This window comes from Motacilla alba, chromosome 7 (genome assembly GCF_015832195.1).
Source record: "Motacilla alba alba isolate MOTALB_02 chromosome 7, Motacilla_alba_V1.0_pri, whole genome shotgun sequence".
NCBI lineage: Eukaryota > Metazoa > Chordata > Aves > Passeriformes > Motacillidae > Motacilla > Motacilla alba.
In genome coordinates this window covers 29,501,676-29,528,372 of record NC_052022.1, presented here as the reverse complement: position 1 = coordinate 29,528,372, position 26,697 = coordinate 29,501,676, and the positions used below count along the sequence as shown (strand labels likewise).

The 26,697-nt window shown below is 39.7% G+C and overlaps 1 long non-coding RNA gene across 1 annotated transcript in view; it reads right to left on the bottom strand.

Annotated features, from left to right (window-relative positions):
• LOC119703243 overlaps window positions 1–23,252 on the bottom strand; it is a 93,933-nt gene extending 70,681 nt beyond the window's left edge. The window contains exon 1 of the long non-coding RNA XR_005257599.1: window positions 23,217–23,252. This is a non-coding gene — a long non-coding RNA (uncharacterized LOC119703243). The remainder of the gene's footprint in view (window positions 1–23,216) is intronic.
• Window positions 23,253–26,697: the final 3,445 nt, after the last annotated feature.

Sequence of the window (26,697 nt, the reverse complement as noted above, 5' to 3'; positions counted from 1 at the left end):
CATGGGAGCTGTCGTTATAATTGCATTTCTCAGGGAGAGCCACAGTGATTATCAGCATTTTCACCTGCAAGACAATACAGGTAGGGAGGTCTGCCTTTGGAGAGAGCACAGGAGGAGAGTCTGCTCCTGCCTGGTGGAGGAGAGCAGAGGAGAGGACAGATGTGTCCCTGTGCCATTCTGGGGCTGCCACCAGAAGCAGCCAGGGGGACCAGCAAGCCCCCCCGAGCTCTGCTGCCTGGCTGAGATTCAGAGGTGTGAGATAAATGCTGCCTTCAGCCAACAAAACACTGGCAATTTCAGAGGCTGAGGATTCCTCCTATACCATTGGCATCACAGGGATTTCTGAACTTTGATGCAGAGACCTTGTTTGGCTGCTTCTTCAAAAGCAAAAGGCTCACAGTCCTTTTCCTCTTCCCTTGCACATGGCTCAGAGCCTTTTGTGAGAGAAAAACCTAATTAGCTCCTTCTGCAACACTTTATAATTGAGATCTTTTCTGAGATGATCCTTGAGACTGCCCAATCATATTTCATTCCTATTTATCAGTAACATGTTTGCTAATGCATTACATGGCACCATTAGCATCTATATACTCTGAGATTAGTCAGTGTTTCCAGTAGGGAATTATAACTCATCCTTACAATTTGATTCCAGACAGAATTGTAGCTTTCAGCATCAGAGCCCAGAGTGATTTAAATAATGGAATTGGGCTATAAAATCTGTTTAGTTTCCAGTGTATATTTTATATTTGAAACGAAATGCAAAAATATTTGAAAGACTTAAAATTGGGCTATTGCAAAGCACATTTAGGATGTGCTTTTACTGATATCAAAGATTGCTGCTTTTGTGCATTTATCTTTTTTTTTTTTTTTTAAATAATGGTATTCTTATGTTGAGCATTCTACAAATACTTTTCCCAAAATGAAATTTCACAAGAATACTTACAATATGGGCTTGCACATCCATCTATCACTATACTGATAACTAATGCCGTTACATGGGTGGTTGATAAAAGAATATTTTGAACATTTAATGGCTGTGAAATTCTGAAGAATACACAGGGAGCTCTGATATTTTTCAGTCAACAGAACTAAACCATCACATAATATCAAAGGCAGCATTTTACATTCAGGAAACAGCTTTTTACAGAAGAAAGATGGGAGTGCCAGGAAAGTCATTTAATAAATGAACAGCAATCTTTGACTGAGGTTTTCCAAACTGTATGCTTAAATACAGGTTTTAAATGCCCAGATATACATCATTCTTTCTGCACGTGATGGGAAAGACATGGCTCTTGGAGTACCAGGGAGAACCCCAGATGTTTCTGCTGCTCTTTTCAGTAAATATTGGTATCCACAGATAAACTCTCCTTTGATTTATGATCAACTCTGATTCTATGACCTACTTAAAACAATGTACATAACACACCCCTTCCCAATTGGGATTATTCTTTTATTCTGCCTTCAATCAAGTTTTCTCAAATTACTGGTTTATTACACCGCTGAACTCATCAAATCTCATATATCTATCACAGACTCACAGAGACTGGAAGGGCCTGCAGAAGTCATTTAGTCCAACCTCATGTTCCAAGCAGGGCCACTTAGATGAGGCTGCTCTGGGATGCATCCAGGCAATTGAACCCTCAGGAGTTCAACTCACCACTATCACCTCCGTGAAAAGCATCTTCCAGTACCTGGCCCCTCTCATACTGACGATATTTTTTTAAAATCTAATCAGAATTTCTTGTCTCCATTGCATTTTTTCCCTACCACTGAGCACTTCTGGGAAGAGCCTGTCTCTGTGTTCTCTGGAGTGCCCTGCTAGGGAGCTGAACACAGGAGTGTGCCCTCCCTTATGTCCTAAAGCTGACCAAGGCTCTCCTCAAGCATGGCATTTTTCAGATGCCTGACTGCACTGATAACCCTCAGCTGGGCTCACTCACTTATATCAAAGCCCTGCTTGTACTGGGCAGCCCAAAACTGGACACAGGCCAATGGGACCCCCAAGGGGAGTTGCTACAGTGAATTCACTTTTCTTTTTACAGATCGACTGTATTATATTTATAACATAGTATTTTAAATTTATGCTTATAGTTACAATATTTATAGTAATTATTTTTTAAATAGAGCTTGTACTATGATTTGCTAAATGTAACACATTTATTAAAAGAGTTAAATATTTGCTATACACCCCCAAGAACACTGGCAAGCAAAATGACTGAAGTGTCTTGCAAATGGAAGTAACTGTGGCATTCTTACTACAAAACAATTTTAATTTAGCATTAAAAATTCTTATGTTTAACTTTAGAAAGCAGCACTGAAGAACAAATGTCCACTGAACGAGTCAAGAGAAGAAAAAAAAAATAAATACACCAAAAAAAAGTTGCTAATGTTACAGTTTGGAAAATCTCATTTAATGTGTTTGGATTTCCAAAAATTCGTTACTCATTTGCCTTACAGAGCTAATCCTGTTGTAAAATTTATGATGTTTTATGAGGACGGTCAGGTTGCAGGAGCCACACACAAACAACAAAACTGCAGAGACAGAAATTATTACCAAAGTACCACGACAATAACCACCATCTGAACACAAAGATGACAATCACATTATGCTGCAGGGATTATTCCTCAGCACAGGATGAGAAAGACCCCAAGACTATTATGACAAAGCAAAGGATGAGATGCAAACATGAAAAGATGTGTTATTTCCATCTGACAAAAGCAGGAGACAGGATGCCAAGCACTGAAATAAACTGCCTAAAGCAGCACGTGACGATACACGTGCTGAAACCAAATCTTCTGAAGCCCAGACTTACATTTTACGGTCATTCAAGAGCTCTGGTTTCAGTTTCTGTGCACTAATGCACCCTCTGAATGCCACCATTCTTCCTCCTCTTAACCAAATGAGAACTTGGACTGACTTTACAGTGCAAGGGCTGTACTTATGAACTGGCAGCTCTCTCCTGCACCCACAGAACATGACAAGCACCAGAGGTGAGGAGTCCTAGCAGAAGCTGGGGCATGTGGCAAGGCTGCACCTGGTGAAGAAGGACATGGCACAGCATTCCTGGGTCTGGGAATGGGGAAAGGCTCCTTCCTGGGGCTGCACCAACAGGGACACTGAGAGCAACCCACCTCCAAACAGCAAAGAGCTCCTCAGCCTCACCTGAGCCCTGTTCCCTACTGCTGTGCTCACTGCCTGTCCCTCTTCCTGAGCCACCCATCCAACACCCTGGGCACCACAAAAACAGATGATTTGTCCTCTCTCCTAACCTTCTACCAAATGACTGCCCACTGAACCCACTCCCTTCTCCAGAAGTATCAAGCATATGGTTTTGTTCCCTTCGAACATCTTTCTAAATATCTCTGCTGTTAACAATGCAATATATGTGCATTTATATAAACATACACACATGAAGCCTACAGTGTATATAACAAGCAATGTATTGGTACAGGTAGGAAAAAAAGGCTATAGAAATATTAATTCTAGTCTGTGGTATTAAAAATGCCCTTCAGATATTCTACTATGGCACGGCATTGTCAAACAAAAAACTCACAGATCTTCCTTTCAGTGTGCTCCAGAACTTTACATGTTCCTTAGTACACCTTTCTTTATCCTGAAAATAAGAACAGATAAAGTAAAACCTATTACTACACAATTACTCCTTTTTAAATATTTATAGTGAGAAAGATGGAGAATTGAAAAAAAAAAAAAAACCAAAACAACCAAAGACACAGATTTCAAAGTGAGAATGTACACAAGTAGTTTCTATTTAGACTTCAATGTCATATTACAGAAGTTAGGTTGTTGCAAAAGGAAGCCCTGCAGACCACTTTTGTACCAGGTATGAAAGGAGAGGTAAAAAAAGTTGCAATGATCAAAAGCAGCATGATGATACCCATCAACGCATCTGCTGTTCCACTGCTGCACGTGCCATGTAGCCAAGCTCAGACACAAAAACCTGTAAATTATTTAGTGGAATTCCACTGGCTACAAATTTTACCCCTAATATGGCATGTCTTTAGAACTAAAGCTATTATTACATGCCAATGATCTGATGCTATAATTTGGGTGTTGCAGGTAAGTCACAAAATCAGCCTTCTTCTACTGTTCTTGTCATGGCCTTGGTACCATGTACACAATCACAATTCTTACTCATTTCAGTAGCTGCAGTGGTTGTAAAATACTGAATAACATCATGTAATTGATTTTAAGCTGATTAAAGGGAGAATACAGCATGAGTTCCTTCCTTGTTTTATCTTCTCTTTGTGTTTTCATTTGAACAAAAGTGAAGAAAATATAATATTTTCTCTACCCACAGTAATGAAATATTTCTACCCTGTTTGTGGAAAAAATGAGTACAACGTTTGCATTAGATACAGCGTTATTTTCACTCATAAATGGATTTAATTTTACCGAGTGAATTGTTAAATGTTTAAACCTGGAGGAGGCTGTTGCCATTCACAAACTGCATTACACAAGGCAGCATCTCTTTTTTTATGCTTCATTCAGTGACCTGGAACACTATGGCATTTCCAAGAGCTGATGCTGCGACACGAGCTGAAGCATCCAGCGGGATTGCAAACGTGCTGAGATGGGCAGAGCTGAGCAGGACTGAGCTGGGCAGACAGAGCTGGCAAACAAAGGCACTCTGGTTTCTCTATTGTTTCTCTCTGTCCCTTCCCCACTCCCTGCCTTCCCTGTGCATGGCATTTGTGGATGCAGCCCGTGAGAAGAGAGGTTCCCAAGGAGCTCCTTGACTCCTGGCTCCATGCCTTTGGAATGCCACGGGCCTCCTGAGGCAGCCAGGCCACAGAGCAGCTACTGCACAGTTCCAGGGATGAGCAGCAGCTGAGCGGTAATGCTAACTGCTCATGGGGCATCCTGAACATCTTCCATTCACCAGAATTCCGACAGCTTTGGGCTGCTACAGCCTCCTCTCTCACATAATCACGTGCCATAGCCATCCCCACTGAGCAGAATTCAGTGCTAGGAGCAGCAACAGCAGAACATGGCAAATAAAATACAAGTACTTTTTTTTCCTCTTTAGTAATGTTATACATAAAGTAATAGCATCAATCTTGTTTCTCATTTGAGGAATATAGGTTGAGGTTGCCTCACCTTTGAGAGTATTAAACAGCCACCTCAGTCTTTTCAATTAACATTATGATAGCAGTTACCTAAAATGTCTCTGGATACAAACAAAATAAGAATTGGACAACAACTACCAGCAATTAACAAAGTAAAATACCATATATAAAAGAAACAAATTAAACAGTGATTCTATTAGTAAAGACAATTGCTTATCAGTGTGTATGACAGATGTTTAATTTTACACAGTGAACCAGTAATAGGTATTGTAATTATTGGGTAAAAATTGCTTAATCAATTATATTCTCAGAAGTTTGAAGCATGTGTATATGATGCATAGCAAGATATTGCTGATGCTGAAAGCAAAACAGATTCTACAAGGAGGTCCTAGAAGAGTGAACAGTAGGCACATCCAAATATGCTTTTACTCCACTTACAAATGAAGTGGAGAGATGAGACCTTTCATATTTCCAGCTAAATAGCAGAAAAAATGACCCTGAAATATTCTGCTAGATGGTAGAGTCCCCTACATTTCAGAGGCAAGGGAAGCAAACCCCCTAACCAGTTAGCTCCAGCGCCATACTGCTCACACTGAGGTTGCTCCATGGCACCAAACACAAACACATCAGTCACAAGATCCATGGCAAGATCAATTTTAAAATGTTCAGGGTTCGAGTGCCTTAGGTATTCTGAGATGCAAAAATGTACTGAATCCACTCACTCAGAAACTGTGTCCTGAAAAACAGCTCCCCAAAGAAGTGAAAATTAAAAGCCTTCCTGTCCCTTGTGCTGACCTAATGCCACATGCGGCATGTGACACCCAAGTTTTTTGGTGACACCTTCTTGTTTGTGCGCTCCCTACTTTTTGCCTCAGTTGCCCCTTCCTCGAGAGGTAGTGAGAATTAATTACACAGTGAGAACTAATTACATACTAGCTGAAGACAGCCCAGAACATGGAAATAAGCATTAGGTGAGATTACATAAAAAACATTAGTTATAAATCATGCAGTAGTCTCTGCAGGGCACTGAGCAGGATTGAAACATGAGGCTATTTAGAACCAGAGGAATAAAAGGGTTTGAATTGAATGCTCAGTAAATATTTGGATTCTTGGTCAAGAGGGACTGGTACAACAGGCCTGTACAGGCCAGGGCAGCGACTTCATAATTTGGTATACCCACCAGAGAATTCAAAAGACTAAAAGAACACCAGCAGTACTTCTAAGTGACTTCCTATGTTTGGCTCGACTGGTTTACAATGAAGATAAAAGCAACAGAAATTATTCGTTTTGTTTGCATTCAAGTTGATAAACAAAAGTTCTATTTGTATTTGAATAAATCATAGATCATGAATTATGAAATTATACAATGTTGGAATGATGAAAACCATTGATTTCTGTCTCTGCCTAAGGGCAGACAGAAAGAACAGAAAAATGAGATTTATAGCGTATTCACTAGGAATACTTCAAAAACGATGTACATTTTTCCTGTGAGAGCAGATCAATACAGTAATTTTATTTTTAAGCTAAGACATGGGTAGAGCTAGGACAGCCTTATCTCTTATCTGTCTAGTCTCACACATATGCAATGATATTCACATAATGTCTACACCAGCAAGATATAGTTTTTGAAAATATAACACTTCACTGAGCTCCTGGCAGCACAGATCACATTTCTGCACTACATCTTGCACTTAGCACAAGCATCCTGGGGCGAAGTGACATTTGCCTTCTTCACTCTACAAAAGAAAATGCTACTTTACTTCAAACAATTAACGGCATGTTGTGAAGGACTGATTGAAAAACATACATTTTCAATTTTATACGCAATATGGAATAAGATGGAAAAGTACTTCTAAAAGGGTCTAAGCTCTTCCCTAGGAGGAAAAGGTGCATCAAAATCAATGTGTTGGGGATTTTTGGAATGGCTTTTTTAATGGCTAATAAACAGGCCAGCAGGAGAGCCTGCCAGTAGGTCTGTCTGTCTGTGCCCACTCCTGGGGAACACAGCTCCCTTAGCATCACACTGACAGTGGACACCACATTCAAACGGGGCACACACACCCCCCTGGATTATGCAGGCTTCAGTGGGGAAAGACGCAGCATCAAGGCTAATATGGCATGAATTTGAGCTGCACATGGTCAGTGTCTTAGGAGAGGCACAAGAAGAACCTGCCAGCTTCCCCTCTGGGCAGAGGATATGTCTAATCTTATTGATAATGTTCCTGCAGCCATCACAGCCTCGGGACAGGATTGAGCCAGAGTCTGCAGGGGAAGGGAATATCTTTCCTTAGATCAGCAAATGCAGCTGAAGAGTAGACAAGCTGTCAGATACACAAGAATTTTTCTGCATCTGTTGGAAACCAAAATGGACTCAGGAGCGATATTATTCTTATGGACATTTATAATCTCACCTGTTTTGGTCCTTTCTCCACAATCCCTTCAATGTTCCTTAGCAGATAACTTATCTGTTTTCTCTCCCGTACAAACAATTGCTTTCCCTGTAACTTCACTTTCCTTCCCTTAATTATTCAGTTAGCAGCACTTTTTTTTCTCTCTACCACATCCACTTAAACTCACATGCAATTTGTCCTCAACTACCATTAGCTATGAAGCTTAATGCTATTCTTTCATAAGAGTAGGGTGTGCCTGAAAACTCATCCACTCTTTTCCAGACATCCCAGACTCTAAGAGGGAAAACAGCTGCAGAGTCTGGAGATGCTTTTACAGTTCATCCTCCTTTCCTCAGAGAAGAAACTGTTTTTGCAAGGCACGGTAATGTTGCAGAGAGTAAAAGAAATGTTATGGTTAGGAAGTTCCTAGGTAAAGTCCATACATTGTTAATCATTAATTGGCTGCTAAGGGGCATTTACCAGTTGCTAAAAATTCCTCTTTATAAATATCATGAGGGTCCTTAAATAGAATTTATAAATAGAACAAGCAACTAAACATGTACACAGAGACATGTTTTTACATGTATGTTTACATTGCATTTGAAGTCAAGGCTGCTTGGTGGAGACAGAGACTTGAATTGATTGCATTTAGGAAAGAGGGCAACATTTCTAATTGAGCACTGTGATTCACCCTTATCTTTAGTATTTACAGTCCCATAGCCGATATAAAAAATTGTGCATAATTTACCATTGATGTACATAGAGATACAGTTCCATTTTTCATGCCAGTTCACAACCATCTGAACAAAATAAAAAACATATGCTTTCATAAAATACACTGAAAAAAGTTCACTTATTTCAGCAGGAGAAATATTAGATCTTATTTGTATTTTACATGGAACTACAGCTAAAAATAGGTCAATCTCTTTTGTAAGTTTTGAGGACAGCAGTTACAATGTTAAATATAACCCACTGTTCTCAGTTCTACAAAGATAAACTTTAATCCAGCAGAAGAGCAATCCTTACATAAGTTCTGATGTTTCCCATTTAAAATTAAAGAATAGATTATGTGCAGTATCACATCAATAATTCTAGCAGGTATTTTATGAGTTTTGAATTTCAGACTAAAATAGGATTCAAGTAATCACAGGACTTGCTCAGAAGGATTAACACAATATGAAACTCCTCCTTGGAAGAACAAAGAATATTCTGCCTGTACCTTTCATACCCCTACAGAATTGTATTTTCTACATGGCTAAATTATCATACTGTATACAACTAATCATACATAATACTGTTGCACAGGAATGGTCAGAGGGCCAAGGAAGAACCCAACTCAAAGAAATTCAAAGAACTAGAAAGGTGTATCTGTGCAGAGTCCTGCCCTGCCACTGCCCAGGAAGGGGACAGGACGAGCTTCACCAACACCTCTCACTGCCTTTGGGAGAGGAACTTTTCCAGACACATGGAAGAAGAGTTACACACTTTGCTTTTCAGAATCAAATAAGCCATCAGCTTGGATTGAGCTTAAGTGGCCGCCCAATCTGAGCTTTCTAAATATTTCTGAGGGATGTGCTCAGCTGGCTGCATGCTCCAGCACAAAGGCACTGCATTGGGAGGACTCAGCTGGTGTCGCTGACCAACGTGTGCTTTTTAGAATAGTAAAAACAGTCAAAATAGCTGTGGGGGAAAAGGAAGCAACTCCATGTATTTCCTACTATATCTTTCCCACTTTATGATCCCAGGTTCCAGATAATCTTACCAAGTGCAGAAAGCGAAGGGAAAACCAAATTGAATCGTTGTTATAACTGCAGACATGACAGAAGTCAGCAGGAGTATTCCAAAAAAGAATGAAGGTCTGCCTATTCCAGTACAAGCATTTTATAAATGTGGATGATAGATCATTATGTATTACAGCATCTCAAAGGTAATAACAGCAATAAGAAATAATTTACAACTAGTGCCCCGTTTATGGCCTCATAATAGTATGACTTAAATGCTGCACAGACCTTGGAGTGGCCCTCAAAGAGTGAAAAGTTTTATCTTTATGAACCCTGCATGATGGCTATTTTATCTGAAGCAGTAAGCTGGTTACAGTATGGGAGCAGGACGTTTCCCCTCGGTGTCCCTCTTGCTGGATGACTGATGTGCCCTTTTGGTTTCCATTGTATGAAAATCCACTGGGAGGCTTAGGGTGGTTTTATTGCAGAAACCTATCAGCTCTTATTGGCCTTCTGGGCTGATGAGTAGTAGGTTGTTTCTCACAGATCTCCTCTCTTCTCTCTCATTGTACTCCTCCTTCAGCTGCCTTGGTGAGGTTTAGGAGGCCAAATCTTGTTTCACAGGAATATGTAGGCTGTTTTCTATAGCCTGATGTCTGTGTCACAAAGAATTACACAAGATGTCCTTAAAAGTGACAGAACTGGTTGCATCGGACCTCTCTTTTCAGTTCATAAACTTCATTGATTTTTTGCAAATACAAATATGCCATTAAATTCAGAGTCAAAAGCGTCTGGATATTACAAGCCTTCCATGGAAACAAACGTTCTGATTTTTGGATGTCTTCCAGACACTTTCTTATGCTAGATTGCTAGAAAGCAGGCTTAAAACTGGTGATGCCTGCCAGGATCAATGCAGGATTTGTCTGAAACAGCTGTAAGGAATGTGTGTGAAAGCTGCAGGTTTAAGTGGTGTGTGCCTGCCCCATCCTTGGCTTCAGGGTGGCACTTTGGTAGCAAATAAAACCCAGAGAGACCCTCACCCTTCCACTTGCTAGCCAGACAAGAGTTGAATATTTTACACCACTGTGATACAGTGTGGGACTGAAATTCTTCCACAGTTGGTTGTTCTTAGAGACAAAGGAACAAAGGAACAGGGCAAAGCCAAGGTCACCAGCAGCTAGAGAGGGACCTGTGTGTGATACCTCACAGTAACCCACCCTAATCTCAATTTCAGTCAGCTTCAGAGCAGCCTGCTACTGCAATGAGCTTTTTTGCTAATCCACATATTCTGTCAAAAAAAAAAAAATTAAATCCTCTGAATTCATGGGATAGGACACGTGGGGGATAGAATTTCACAAAACCAAAGGTCTAAAGCTCCTTGCTCCATAGTCCAAAACTGAATCAGAAATATAACTCCTACCACAAGAAGTTTGAATGCAAATGGTCTGTTCTGGTCATGTGCATTATTAGCTGGATGAAAATTTTTAAGATAAATTATTTGCTTGAAAAATAAAAGGTGTCTCACACTCCAAGGACGCAGTTTAAGCTTGGCACAGCTTTTAGTGCTTAAAAAAAAACCAACAAAGAGATGAGATAAGGGAACTCAAAACATTTAACTTTTTTATGGAAATTTTCTGTTTTCTTGTTCTGAATTAGTGTTTTGAGACTACACTTATCCACAGTAAATTCAGAAAAAGATCAAAGTAAAGAGTATTTCATTTCAGATCAGGCCACTTTTTCACATTATTATTAAGCATTCAAACGCCAATACAAATGACAGACTCTTCCTGCATATCTCCAGTTATTACGACCTGCTTTTATGCAAATGCATTGTTGTGTTTACGTTCATTCACCATTCATCTCTCACAGCCCTTCCTTCTAACAAGCCCTTACTCGATTCATAAAGAGAACATAAACAATTAGCACAAGCTGTAAAGTTCAGTAACACCTGAAATGTCTTCCAGCACCCCATATTAATTTAAAAGTAGTAACAGCAAGAATGTCAACGCATCTTAAAAAGAAGTTATTGCTGCTTGCTATGCGCAGCAGTCTATGATTCATTGGTTGACACAAAGAAAATCTTTTGCTGAAACACTAAGCAGGTTATAAAACACCATTTGTGTGTTACTTTCACAGTGGCTTTCATCTGTCATTATAAAACCATCCAATTAGGACAACAAAAAGGAGGGCTATATTTTTTAAGTGCTGTTTCTTCCCAAATTAACTGCTTCATTTTGACATAGAACACTTTTGCCTTATAATTTTTCTGAAGCACTACGCTTCATTTTTATGTCAAAGAATTGCACAACATATTTTATTTTTGTTTTAAATGGGAGCTATGGGAAATCTGCCCTGATTTACTTGGAACTTGTACGTTTGCACTATGATAATACAGAATTTTCAAGCAAAGGTGGCACTTCAACCTCTATCAGCTACACCAGAAAATCACAGAGCACAGTAGGTTCATTCCCCCTGCAATTCCATGTAGTTTGAATTCAGGCTTTTTATGGGCTTCTGTCAGACCAGTCATTATTTTATTAAATTTTATAAAGTACCACAAGAAAGGAAATCTTGGTCTATAACTTTCAGACAAACACTTGCTTTCATAGTAAAGTGCCTTCTACTTGTGCGCTTACATCAGGCAGAATCTTGCTTTAGCTTTAGAATGATAGAAAGAGCAACAGTTCTCCAAATCTGCATCCAGCTTCTGGTTTGAATTATAAATGCATTTTCTCAGTAACCAGGTCAAGGCTTTTTTCATCCCATTTACAAACAGAGCACCACTCATCCAACCACACTTTCTAATTCAGGAGTTGCTTAATGCATTTCTGAGGTGCTGATATGTTTGGGTATAATATTTGTTCTTTTGTTTTAAATTAAAAAATATTTTAGACATTCTCTTGTTTTCCTATCTCATGCTTTTGCCAATTCTGTAAGGTTTTCCCTTTATAGTGCTTCGAGACTAGCTATGAATAAATCAAGACCTCTCTCCAAGATTCCTGGGAGATGGTCTCCTACTATAAAGTATTTCTTGGGGCACCGAATAAACCATGTACATATTTAAAATACATGGCATGTCCAATGAGGTAAGTTGGGGTTTTGTTATAGCCACATATTTTTGGCAGAATCCTGCTCCTCAAGTCGTAACAGTGAAGTTTTCTCCAGTCCTCTCATCACTTCCTCTCCTTCTTATCTCAAGTCTCTACCTTAATTATCAGAACTAGAGAATAAAACTAAAAAGGTTAGAAAACAAGGTCCGGAATGAGGAGCACACATTCTTTTCACATGAGAACAGTTGTAGAGTCTATTTAAGCTAAGGTACACCATAGCAACAAAACATGCAAGAACCAAATCAGTCTAAAATGGCACAGCACATCCTTGTACAGATCCCTGGACTTGATGCATAAACATGCAAAACATTTTCAGCTCTTTTCTCTGCCTAACATTTTGTTCTGCTCTTTCAAGTTTATAACTGTCCTAACCACCTGGTACATGGTATGAAAGTGCCTTCTCCAGGAGAACACAGCTTAATTAGCCCCTACATGGTATTTATCCCGCTTATTTCTCTGCCAGAGAGAAAGTAAATTATCTGACAGAAATGTCCCAAATGTGTTTCAGTCTAAATTCCGATTTTGCCTCTTTCTTGCACACACTTCAGAAAGAGTCTCCTGCTTGCACAAAGCTCTTCTGTTGTCAATCTTATTCACAGCACAAGAAGTGGTAAACTGCAGATTTATTGACTTCTCTGTGATGAGGAATTACATGCACACATTCCATTGTTCTCTTTTTCTTTCTTTATTCCTCATTACTGTTGTTGGGTCTCCTGATTGTCCTGCAAGAGTGTTTATGCTTCAAAGTCAGAATTTTTTTGGCCAGCTGGTCCACAAGAGCTTTTTGAGGTAATACAGCAATGCTCTAATCCTCGGGAAGTTATGACAAGCTATATTTAAAGGATTTATGTGCCTGACTGATAACAAATTAATTAAAATCAAACTAGCTTTGTGCCTTCACATAATGTCTGGCACTCTATTAATGAAAGAAAAAAAAATTCTTAGAGAATAAAAGTTAAGTGTCAATACTGAATCCTCTGGGATTCAGGAACAGAAGGGTGAACTCTTTCATTAATATCAGTGGATTTCTTTCAGGGAATGAATTTGCAGTGTTTCTGGACCAAAATGTTTTTCTCCTGTCAGGATATTATATAGATAAAATGGCAGAAGCTACCCTGTTTCCTTGCTCTAAAACTCTTTGAGCTATTTTTAAAAATATATTAGCTTTCTGTGTGATTTTCATTACTATTTCAAAACTAAAACTACCTAAAGAATTTATAATGTCACAGAAGAAGCCTTATGGAAATCTCTATGTTACAGTCCAATGCTCCATCTAAGAAGGTTCAGAATAAAGTACACATAAAGGTTTGAGGCAGTGGAATAATTTCAAAACACTTTTCAGAGTCAAAAGCAATTTAAAATGTTTATAGCACCTTTATATTTTTGCTGTGAGTGCTCCAATTTGGATATCAGTCAAGCTGAATGCTCACAGCACAGAGTAGGGCAAACTTAACTTATTTGCAAATATAACCATCAAAAAGGAAAATAAAAAGATGGGTCAGGAAGGCCAGCTGGGGGAGAATAACACCCCAAAAATAAAAACAGTTTTGGCTCCATAAAAAGCAACAGAATTCTTACAGTCAGCTATGGATATAGAGCTGACACAAAAAAAAATAAAAGTGAGAGTCTCTTGCCATGAAAATAAACCAAAAGAAATGAAGCTATAAAATCTCAGCAATAGCTGGATATTTAACTCCAGTCAGTAATGTTCTCTTTCCAGAATGATTTCTCATGTGCATGTGTGCATACACTTTCTTTTTCTTCATACGGCAACATGGCAATGGCAAAACTTTGTGAAGGGGGCTACTCTTTTTTTGCAGACAGCTGAGGAGAAAGGAGGCATCTGTCACACCTACTCCAAGCCCTCCTTCTCCTGCAGTCAGCAAGGGCCCATGTCCAGTGCAGGAATTAGATTATCTCCCAAGCCAGGCAGGAAGAGAAGGGCAAACCAGGCTGCTGCCTCCGAGACTTCAATACATTTACCCTCTCTGCCCCTTTCCCAGCCCTGCATCCAACAAAGCGCCCTGTTCTTCAGTACCCTGACACTCTCAGCCGCTATCAGTTTTGCTCTCCAAGCACACCACCTCACCCTCCAGCTCCAGACAGTCAATTTCATTGAATCTACATGGTAAATGGCCACCCAGACCACTTCTCTGGTAGGTCTGCACAGCCAAAAATGCTCCTGTCCATTGGAACAGCTATTAATGTTCCTCACCAGTCATTAATTTGTATTTATACCTGTAGGCCAATAACTAAGTGGTTTAATACATAGAGTTACTTGCTTGGCTGTAATTTAGCAAAAAAGCAGTCTCACTTGTGGCCAGCAGCAGCACTTTATCTACGCTGGTCTGATCCCCACAACAGTATCTTGGCAAACACAACCTTTTTTTCCATGTTTCTTCTTATTGTTGTTTTGTTTTGGTGTTGTTGTTGTTTTCGGATTTGTTTGTGGGTTTAGTTTGGGTTTTTTTTTGGTGTGTGTGGGGTTTTTGTTGGTTTTTTGTTGTGTTTTTTTTTGTTTGTTTGGGTTTTTTTGTAGGCAACATGCAACCCCTAAGTAATACCATAAAGTTAAAAACCTCAAATGATAAAAGACACCATCTACTTTATAAAGCCAGTTACAAAAGAATTAGGCTACTTTAACTAACTGCAGCAATGGAAGATGGCACTGATGACATTTTCATTCATGTTGACTTCAGCACAAAGGTAGCAATTTACCTTCCAGCCTCACCAGGTGTATGTGGAGCTCTAGCTCTTTTACATGAGGAAAGTTTGTTACTTCGGCAATCCCAGAATCACAAGGTTGGAAGAGACCTTCAAGATCATCGAGTCCAACCCGTTCCCTGACACCTCAACTAAACCATGGCAGCGAGTGCCACATCCAGCCTTTTTTTAAGCACATCCAGGGATGGTGACTCCACCACCTCCCTGGCAGACCATTCCAGAACTTTAGGAATTTAAGAAAGCATTTTAGAATGTGACTACGAAGGAGTAATAAAATCAGCAAGAAAAAACGTGGCTTCAGAAGGGGTGTTTTCCTTCTGTAGCTCCTCAACAGCCAAATCAGTTCTACTACAAAGCCTGGGCACAGAGCTCACACATCACCTACATCCCAGCTGATGGAGTCCTATTTTCAGGACTCACATCAGGCTTCCTGCTGGCTCCAGGGTGAGCCTCACTCCCACCAGAAGCTGCACACTCCCAATCTGCACCCCAGACATGCTTCGCCTTTGCACTGCACCAACACAACATTCCCAGACTTCGCTGGGAAACAATGGAAACGCCTCTCAGCAACCTGGGGTTTATTTCTGTATTCTACCATTCACTTCTGCAACCCTGTTTGGTTACCTAAGAAACAGTCCCTGGGTAAAATTTGACTGATTATGTTGTCAGGTTGATTGTCACTGCCGTGGGTAGAGTTTCATGGGGTATGTGCACATGTGGGATGCACAAAAAATTAAAATAAACACTCGACAATTTTAGTTCCTTTTTAGTAGTATTATGGAAAAAAATATGAAAACTGTGAGAAATTATACTTTTAAGAAGTTTATTAGGATCTGGATTATATTTTGAGGTTAACTTAGCCAAAAGAAAAAAAAAAGAGAATAGGCCTTCATGCAGAAAAGAAGGATATTTTTAGAAAAGCAATCTGTATTGGAAGGTTAATAACACAGTAACTTTACAAACTCTGCAAGATTGTAATAAGTACTGAACTTATTTTCAAATAACAGCAGTGCTCATTGCTTTCATTTATCATTGCCTTACACAAAATATTGAAGCATAACAGCCTTATTTAGTGAATTTCCAATGTTAAAATCTCTAAATGACTGATTATTTGGGCAGTGGAGATATGTGCAATTTTACTTGCAGCCCACATTATTTAGATTCAAAGAACTTGCTAAACAGAAAACAAATAGCTGGTTGAGAGATGAAAACCTTGTTGTCAAGCACATGTTATACAGATTTTCTATGACCACCGTCTTCTCTCTCATGTAAACAAAGAAGCAGTCACATCAAATAGAGCTATTTCTGAAAATGTGGTGGTGAGGAATATAAAAAGAGGGAAAAAAAGAAAGAACATCACTTTAATTACCACAGATCTGATAAAACAGGATGTTATCAGGGTTCTGATAATACTGCAGAGATTGCTGAGAAGCATCATTTCTGAAAGGTTTCGGAGTCGGGATAAATGTGGGCACCAGAGAACAGGTTTTTGTCTGCAATCTAAACACATTTTCCCTCATTATGATCTCCCAGCATTTCTTACAAATGTTGTTTCACTCTCTTTGTTATGGTTCTAACTACAATGGTGGATTTGCTGAGCAAAATTATGACATATAACCCCTTTTCCTCCCGTGGTCTAAGACTGCTACTGCTGCATCTGAAATCTCAAAGGATGCTGACAGCAACACATGCTTCTGTGATAAGTAATATTGATAAAATATGGCTTTGGGTGGAGAAGGAGGATTGTTTCCAAGCACTTCAGCATCAGTTTTCCTAGCATAGATGCAGAACGTTTCGACCAAGGACAGAAGTACACACAGTAAAACCAGAAATCTCTGGGGAGCAAGTCACTGATGACTCTGTAACAGCAGGGAAGAACAATCAGGCTTGTTCACCTGTCCTAAGCATGGCACACTTGCTCCTGAAGTGCTCTTCTGGCTGGCAATTAGCCAAAGGTTTCTGGTGCAAGTTCCTACAAGGTCAGTTATTTTTTTTCTCTCATTATGAGATAACATCAGAAGCACTGTAGCATGGTGGCTCGACAGCCCGATGCATCCTGCTTAGAGCTCTGGCCTTCTGCTCTCAAGCACCAGTTGGGGATCGAAATGCACAGCAAAACCTCAATGAATCTCCAGGTCTGCTGCACTGGAACAGAGAAAGGTCTTTGGGTTTTGATATTATGAAGACATTTTGCTTTTGGGAAGGTAAACAGACCATATGTTTGGAGAGATGACTGACTTCTGCAGGGATTTGAAAGAGCACAGATCTATTTTGTTGATTATTTCTATAATGAGGATAGAGTGAATAAACACATTACCAAAAATCCAATGTACTGCAAGAGTGCTCCAAATGAGAGTGTAGCTCTATGGTGTACAGCATTTATTGCTTGACATGATGTATTATTGGACAAGCTACCTGAAAATGATCCTATTTTTCAAAATATGTTAACATTCCACCATTATTTCCTCCTACCTCCTACTCTACAATTTTTTTTCTGGGTTGGTTTTTTTTTTTTTTATTTGTCTCAGGGGAGATGGAGCTTGGGGAAGAAGCTTTTCAAAAATGAACGAAAGCCAAACTTTTCTAGTTGTTCAGCGAGCCCAGCGACTTGTGAAGTCACCTTCAAGACAAGACAAAAACATAAGCTCATCCTCGATAAAGAAGGAGAATGAACCTGGTTTCATGTCTCCATCTTCCAGGAGGCTTCAGAGTTTGAGACTACAGAAATGGCCTTGGGTTTATCCTCTGCAGGTCCAGGAGCTGGACTTAAAGATCCTTGTGGGTCCCTTCCCACTCAGGATATTCTATGATGGTTTTAAATTTTCCTTGGTCCATTTAATCAAGATTGAATCAATTTTATTAAGCAGAACAGGGATTTTGCAAGACTGAGTCTATGTCTGAAAAAAAAATAGGGTTTAAATCTGGTTTCTTGGTTCAGACTAGTGAAAGAAAGTTGCTCGAACAACTAGACTCTTATGAAAAGCACTGGGACAAAAGGGAAATATGAGGAGATGGAACCCAGAATTTATGGCTGATGAAGCCTGGAAGGGCAAAAGACGACAGGTTATATTTTGATATCCTCTTCTCTCATAAAGTATCCAGAAGACTCCTGCACTTATGAAAAGGTGATTTTCTGGCTGTAAGAAGGGTTCAGCTGCTCCTTGGCTGCTGTTCCAGGGCAGAGTGTGGGCAGGAGGAGATCTCTGTTACAGGGCTCTGGAACGGACTGGCAGCCAGGAAAACCTGCCATAAATGAAAGACCTGTTGGGGTGCATTAAGCCATTCACTTCTAGGATTGTCACAATTAAACCCTGCATTTCTCCAAGCCACCTCACATCAGAACATGGATTTCACTGTCCAAGACACAACCTTTTATGTATATATTTCTCTACCACTGCAGGACAGGCCATGACCTTGGTTTATACTGACTGCAAATTATATTTACAGTACATTGAACAAACAACAATTCACAGTGCTCTTTTAGCACAATTAGCTGCATCAGTATGTCATTCAAAACAACTTCAGAGCTACAGTGAATGGCTTCAAACAGAGCAAGGCTGCATCTTCGGAGGTGTTACCATTTTTCCCTCTGTGCTCCATCGAGGTGTGCTGTTATGTTCAGAGTTTCCAGGCAGGTGTTACCCAAAAGCTTTGGCTCTCAAAAAGAGGACCTTACAACTCCTCCAACAAAGACTGAAGGGGGAGCTGGGTTAAAATTTTCTCTACAATGTGGGGGACAGGTCTATTTTCTACTGCTGTTTTATTTCTACAGCTGATGATTAAATAACCCACCGTGCAGTTGCCTTATGGCAGTCAGTGCAAAATTAAATATTTCCCCATGCAGAGTTCATTAGACATCAGAGTTTCCTAGTTAATTCGTTAGGCCTCTATGAATTCCCAGGGAATATTATAAAATTATAATATTGGTCTATTCTCCTCCAACCTATTACAGAATACATTTCATTTTCCCATATCTAAAGCATAGTGAATGAAACTGTTAGAGGAGAAAACACATCTGGATCTCATTTACATTTCTTTTCATGCAGATCAGCATAACAGGATGAATTCAGTCCTTCAATATTCCTTATTCAGGGAAGCAAAAAATCAAAATGAAAGAAATACTAGATTGCTCCTCCTACTACATAGCCTTAATGATTTTTTTTCCCCCACTTCGCTCTATGCAGCTTTTAAGGCAAGAGTCCTATTTCAAATTACACAGCACCTCCTGGAGAAGGGAAAGAGCATCTGGAGGAAGGAAGAAGCTGCCAAGTCAAATTCACGCCCTAAAGCCCCATTCCTGCTCTTCAACACTGCCTGTGTTCAACTGCCTGAACTCAGCCTTGCAACTGCTTTCCACATGAGAAGTGATATTTTCACCTACATGCTGTAAAAAGGTCCCAGTTTCGACATGGCAAGTTGGCTCACGGGGACAACATCAAGAGCAGGCACATAAAAGAGGTACCCTTATAACCCTAAGGGAGACGGCCAAGTCCAGAAAAAAATAAATTCTACACACAGCAGAACGCTCAATTTTTAGGTTATTCCCCATCTTCCAAGAAACTCCAAACCATTTAGCAGGGGTAGAGGTGGGAGAATGGGCTGAAGGAGAGCCCATGGAGCTCTGTAAAGATTCCCCCATCATGTTCCAGGTGCCTGTGGGGAAGGAGCAGTTGGGAAAGGGCAGAACTTAGTGAACTCATAGCAGCTCTCAGGTTGCAAGGGGAGAATAAGGAGGATAAATGGTCTTTCTTTCCTGAGCAGTTAACTATCTCCAGCAACTCTGGCACATCCAACACAACCTGTTTTATTGGACCCTATACACCCTCCTCCTCATCTCAGGGAAAAATAAAAAGGAGATAAGTTTTGGACAAAACTGGTGTTAAAAAAAAAATTGAGTTCAAACAGAACCTATAAACTGTCATGGCAATAAAATGCTCCCCAGCAGATGTGGTAAGGTGGGAAAAGGCTCCACTTGGTTTTAATGGATGTAAGATCTCAAAGGAGATTTACCTGAGAGTCACCCATACCCTGCCTTCACACAGACATTGCAGATGTCTGAGAAGCTTCGTAGCACATTTTGTGCAAAATACTGAGCCTCCATAAATATCAGTCTTTTTTCATTCAGGTACAAGGTCTTAAGCATTGGATATTCTTGATATTCTTCTCATCTTACCACAGCTGGGCCACCACTTGTCCCTCCTGAACTGCTCTACCACCAGTGATGAACTTGAGTCTCTGCTCAGTTCCCATTTCCCAAAACCACCCAGCACATTTTCATGAGCACAGATATAGTTTCATGAACACGGATATATTTACTGAAGTAAAAATTTTCTTTTTGGCAACACTAAAGATGGGCTTAAAACTTATAACTAGTGCTACACTGAGGTAAGTGGCTTCTCTCATAACTACCAGTTTGACTAAATCTTGAGTGTTGATTGCACGTTTTACCCCGAATATTCATCTATTTAAATGAAGCTACACACACAGAAGCAAACATGTACACAAAAACATGTACATGTCTTTGGTTCTGTGTGCATTTATCTGTCACTCTTACTCATTAAGGTGTGTGTCTGGTGACAGATATAAACCAAAGCCAATTCCACTAAAGGAAATCAAAAAACATCCAAGTTTTCCAGAGCAGTGGATGAAAGAATTAATCTTTAAGGTTCACAGAGCTCTCAGGAATCAGATTTCGATTAACTCAGACAATACAGTTGCTTAGTGTTTCATTTAACTTCAGCAGTCTTCATTATAAATAAAAGTAACATTAAATATAAAACCACACACTCATGCACCTTCTGTCTTTTGTGCTGAGCTCTCTGTAACACTGACCACCACAGTCTGCAGCAGGATAAATCCTGCAGCTGTACAGTCTCCAAATTTCCAAAGACAAGGCCACTCAGTGGAGCAGTATCCTGGCTATCAGTGTTGGGCTTTGGTTTCCCAATTGCCACTACCCTGCTCACACTCCGAGTACTGATGACAATATTAGCACAGTTGACCTTATACAATTTCAGAGTGAAACACGGGGAAGGGGGGGGAAAGTAATTTCTTTCAACTATAAGGTGCCAAATACTTTCTGACCCTGGCGTGGATGGGTGAGAAACACAAAAAATGGTGTGCAAATTCCTATTTTTTCCCCACTTGCTTTTCTACATGTCAGAAAAGGGCTCGTGCTAAAGTTCTGCGCCCAAAAAAATAGCATCAAGCGTGAAGAGGCTCACCAAGCCCACTTCATCATGCACAACAAAGCCATGGGGGCTCCACAGAACTGTGGGCTCATTCCTCATAACCCTGACAACTGATCACTACAGCTAAGGATACAGAAAGCTGTTTTACAGAGCATCCCTGCAGGAAAGAGTAAAAGGACCACCACATAAAAATGCAGATTCGAGCATGCAAAGATGTGATAGCCCCAGTTTCTCACTGCATGGAGAGTCCTGTCTCTCCAGAGCAGATTTCACAACCCACTGCAGCACCTCCGAAAGGAACAAAGTGCTGTGCTTATGCTTCTCTGCTCTTGCTCTCGAAATCCTGTTTGGCACACACCTGAGATACTGACAAGAAAATATGCACTGTTTTGTCTTCAGTATCTGATCTTGATATATTTATAACAATCTCAATTAGAAGATTTTGATGGCTCTGTTATGAAATGATCTCTTTGTAGCATCCCTCAAATTTATGCACTTCATCACTCCTGACTTCTATGCCTTTTGTTCTTCTTTTGTTACGAAGAGAACAATAACAGTGGAGTATAGTGACACAAATTAGAACAGCTTATTCTCATTAACTTCTCCAAGAAAGAGAGCAGAGACTGAGCAGTATCCACAGCAGCTCTCTCCAATGCTGATTTATGTTACAGAATTGCAGTTCATGAGAAATGTGCGTGTGAGATTGCTTGCACAGAAGCAAACATAAACGACTGGCTGGCTGAAACCTGCTCACTTTCAACCTCGTACTAGGAGCCCAGAAATATTTAAATTCTTGCTGCCATACCTTGTGCCCCTCTAAACTCTGCCTCCTCCTTTTCTTCTTGCAACAGGGACACCTCTGCTCAGTGCTTGTGTGCTGCACCAACACTGCCAGCCCAGGGCTGGGGGCCTGTTTTAGCAAGAACACAGGTGCAGTGGAAAGGGCTGGGTTTACAGGTGCCTGCTGTCCCTCAAAGTGGTTCATGGGGCACAATTAAATCTCCTTCTTGACCTGCATGCACAGCTGCCACACGGTGGGACCCTGAAACCTGCCCAGGTCACAAACATGTCCAATGCTCACAGCCAAACAAAGCCATTAATTCGCAGGGATTTGTTTCCAGGTTTCCTTGCCTTTCCCCATAAACAACTGTTGACAGGTCTCTAAAATCCATTCCCACTGAATTGCTTCGATAATTTGCATATGCAAATAGAAGCAATTCAAAGTTAAGTGTCAATTTCCATAAACATTACAATATCTGGCTTGTAAATATACACGTACATGTGAAACACTAAGCCTAATTAGACCTCAAGAGTATACATAAATAACTTTTATTGTTTTTTTTTCATTTTGAACCTAAGCTTTCAGGCACTTGAACTCCAAAAACAAGGGTTTATTGGTTGCATTGTGAGACATATTCTGCATCTGATCCTTTAACTTTGGGAGCTGCAGAAAGATGCTAATTTAAACTAATTTACAGAATGAAATAGTTTCCCAGGAGCTCCTTTTTCCATGGGTCATTTTTGTTACTTGGGACTGGATAAGAATAATATACCAATGCTAAATAAGTCTTTTGCTAACAATTTCAGGTCTACATGGTGATATCAAATGAATAGGGCTCATATTTTACTTCAGGCAAGTACATGCTAGATTTCTAAGCAGCAAGATACCTCTGGCTTTAATAATGAGAACTTTTTGTGAATCACACGCCAGCTTTTGTTACAGGTAGATAAAAATATGAAAAGAAAACAAAGAAGCATAGATCTCATTCCACAGTATACATAATATTTCTGTGCTTATTAGCTGTCGTTGCAGACATTATCGTTCTTACCTCAAAGTTTATATCAGATTCAGCTCTAATGAAATCAAAGGTAAGAGTCATGTAAAGTTTGATGCATTTCAAACAAAGCTTATTCCCATTTTCAAAAATATTTCTCTTTTTTTCCTCTCAAGGCTTTAAGTGAAAACATCAAACAAAAATCCACCCTTCTTACCATTTTAAGGAATATGCATTTTCTTCAATTCAGGAAGAAAACGGCACAAGAAGACCTATGTAAAAACAAAAGGTAGTTGATGACAGATGTATGCATTGGTCATTTACCGATATTTATTTAATGTTTGCATCTCTCTTGTTTCTACTGACACATTTAAGGGTTGTTTGAAGAGAGTGAATAAATAACATAGTACAAAATTCATATCCAGTCATACATTAAGAATTAAGCTTGAAATTGAATCTTAAATTTACATGTACAATCGGCTCCTGCATAAGAAAATATACCTGAATTTGTAAAATCTTCAGGCCAGGACTACCCCTTTGTTTCACAAAATAACTTGTGCAAAGGGATATTGACAATGGCCACACACCTTCAGGTTTTATTGCTTTTGACAGGCCAATTTCTAGTTGTAGCCAAACAAGAAAACCTTCACTACTGTGTATGCAAACACCAGTGCTAAATAAATCAATCAACACCTAATATTCTAAAGTATTTACAGTATCTATGGACATTTTTTTTTCCATAAAGCCTCCTTGTACATATTTCTGAAGAAAAAAAAGAATGTTCAGCTTTTATGATGACAAGAAAAAGATTTGGAGACAAAATTTGGAAGTATTTTAGAAATAAAGGGGAGAAGATACAAAGATAAAACACAGTGTGAATGTTAGAGATGCTGTGTGATATAATGCTAGTAAAAACAAGTTGGTAAGGCACACATGGAGTGGAGACCCACTGAGAGAAAGAAAGAAGGCACAGGAAGGCAGGGAAGGAAAAATAAATAAATCAGTGTTTCTAGAAAGCCAACATGGTCCTTGCGGTATTTGTGACAGAACTGCTGGAGTCGTATTGTTATCATTATTTTAAAGAAAGATAAAGAGAGCACTGTTTCCTGTCTGTGGCATTTCTCCCATGAGACTGTCATGGATACATTTGCAAAATCCTTGGATTTCTCGTTTTAAACAGGACCCAGTAGGAAATGAGGCTATTCCATTTCCTCTGTGGCATTATGCTGCCACAGCCATCCACAGAGCTCGAACGCATACGTGTTTCACAACACATCAGAGTTCAGCTCACCTGACAGAAGGCAAATATGACAAGTTTCAAAAATAGCAGCACAGCTAAACTGCAATTTTCCCCTCTAACCAGCATGTCCTAATCTCTCAGCTTTGATCTCCTCTTCATCTGGGAAACCTGACACTAAACACTGCAGGCAAATTTGTTTCACCTAGCTGCAAGCACTTCCTTCGGGACAAGGCACGAGTGAAACTGGGGTTTATCTTTCTCCCATCCCTAAGTTTAAACTTGTATTGCAGAAGGCCACCCATTCCACAGTCTTGGAGCTTTTAAAAGATAAATCCCAGTGGAGGTGACACAAAAATCAACTAAACATTTACAGTTCCAGCTAGCTTACAGTGATGAGTGACTATACACCTGCACTTTCCTCTGGCTCCCAGCTTAGCTGTGGGAGAGTTTGGCCATGCAACCCTGGATGAGTATGGCTAAGGCACCCTCAGATCACTGGACACAGCTTCCACATCTTTGGGGATGTATCACTTGTAACAGAGCAGCTTTCTAAACAGACCAGGGGTGGTAAAATAGGGACAACCACCACCACACAACACTGCCTTAAAGTCACTTGCTACTCCAGGCAATAATTGCAGCCACGTTACTGGGCATGACTCTCCTTCAAGAATACTCCAGCACAAATAAAAAGCAGCTTCTCAAAGAGACAAAATCTCGGTATTATAATTCTCATCTTTATCAAATATACTAAACACAACTGAAATTAACACTAGGCACATCACATAGGTCTGCCTGTTAGATGCGCAGACCCACTCTATACTCAAGCACCTGGGCAGTCTGCATGTTCTACCAGGCCTTGAAAAACACTTTTTTTCCAGAGAACTCACACAAATTTCTTCCTTTTCTATGAATTGGGAATGGTAGAAACTCAGAAGCCATGCAGCACCTAGACATTTTGCAAATGCTTCCTGAAATCCATGACTGTTTTACAATCATCTCCTCAGAGGGCAAGCTAGAAGTCTATTCATAAAGTATGAAATTTGGTTAGTCCCCAGTGGAACCCTCACTTTGAGACAGAGACAAATATTTGACTAGCTAATGGCTAATTAAGGAATAACGTGCTAATTAGTGTTATAATGGATTTTTTAAACACTTACAGAAATAATTAGACCAGGTATCAAGATACAATGAGTGCAGACATAACTTATACATTGAGGAGAAAATCTGAATCAACCCTTTCTTGAAGTTACCTACATTTAACACCTTGGCATGACTGCTGTCAATGGCTCTGCTTTTTCTGAAGTTTTTTTTGAGTCATCTCTGAAAGTGAGGCAGGTACTCTTTGGGTTCTATGCCATAGTGGTACATTTTAAATCCACCAGGCACTGCATTTCACCCAAGGAGAGAAGAGCTTACTGAAGTAAGCACTTACAGCACTTACAGAAGTGCTCTGATACATCAAAAGCAAAAGTAATCAAACGTAAAGGCAGAAATACATTACAGATAAACTGCATTCCAAATTATGGAATCACATAACCTTGGAAATTAAAAACCTTGAATATACGAAATTAAGGCGAAGTTTATAAGAGGATTTTTCAGGGTTATACCATCTTTTAGTTAAAAAAGTTGGGGGTCCCCTCTTTCTGGTGTCCCTCTCCCAGCACTTTGTGTTCTGGTCTAAAATCTCTGTACCTGCATGGCCATGCTGAGCTACATACTGTTTACTTATGCCCAGATTATCAAGAGCTCTAAATCAAACCGTTCCCTTCCTTATTTTTCTCTCAAATCATCTGCACAATTACAGTATTAATTCTGTGATATTTCCAGGTCACCGAGCAAAGCTGTAAAAATTCATTCTTGAAAATCACATTATAAGGACCTTACTGGAAACATCCTCTTTTGTAATGAACACTAATGAATTAATCAAGTTTTATTTCTTTTGGTGATTAGGTGGTCATTTTGCATATTCTGACTTTTTCAGGTTTAATAAAACTCAGACCAAAGCTAAATGGCACTTCAGAAATTCAATTCAATGCCCTCTATTTATTTTTTAATCTTACTCAAAGTATTAGTTGCAGGAGAAAGAATGATACAGTATTTTGCTTGTTTGGGCATCCAGCAAAAACATCTCATATCCCTTTGTTTCTAGTTCTATATTTGCAAGCCCACCCTTTTCCATTTGCAATCCCACCCTTTCCCTCACTGAGCAATGCAGGGCTGGCTGTCATAAAATCACCAGGGTCATTCTGCTTACACAATATGGAAAAATTGTTTTTGCTGATGCCTTCAGGCTTACTAAAAGCCATCACTAGTGGCCCGGAGAGATCCTAATTCAGCTCCTCCAAAACTCTTCAATACATCTCAATGGAAACTACTGTTCCCAACACTTAATGTGCAGGTTTGTTTAACATTTTCTTTAAGTACTACATGAATGAAAAGTATGTTATATTCATAGAAG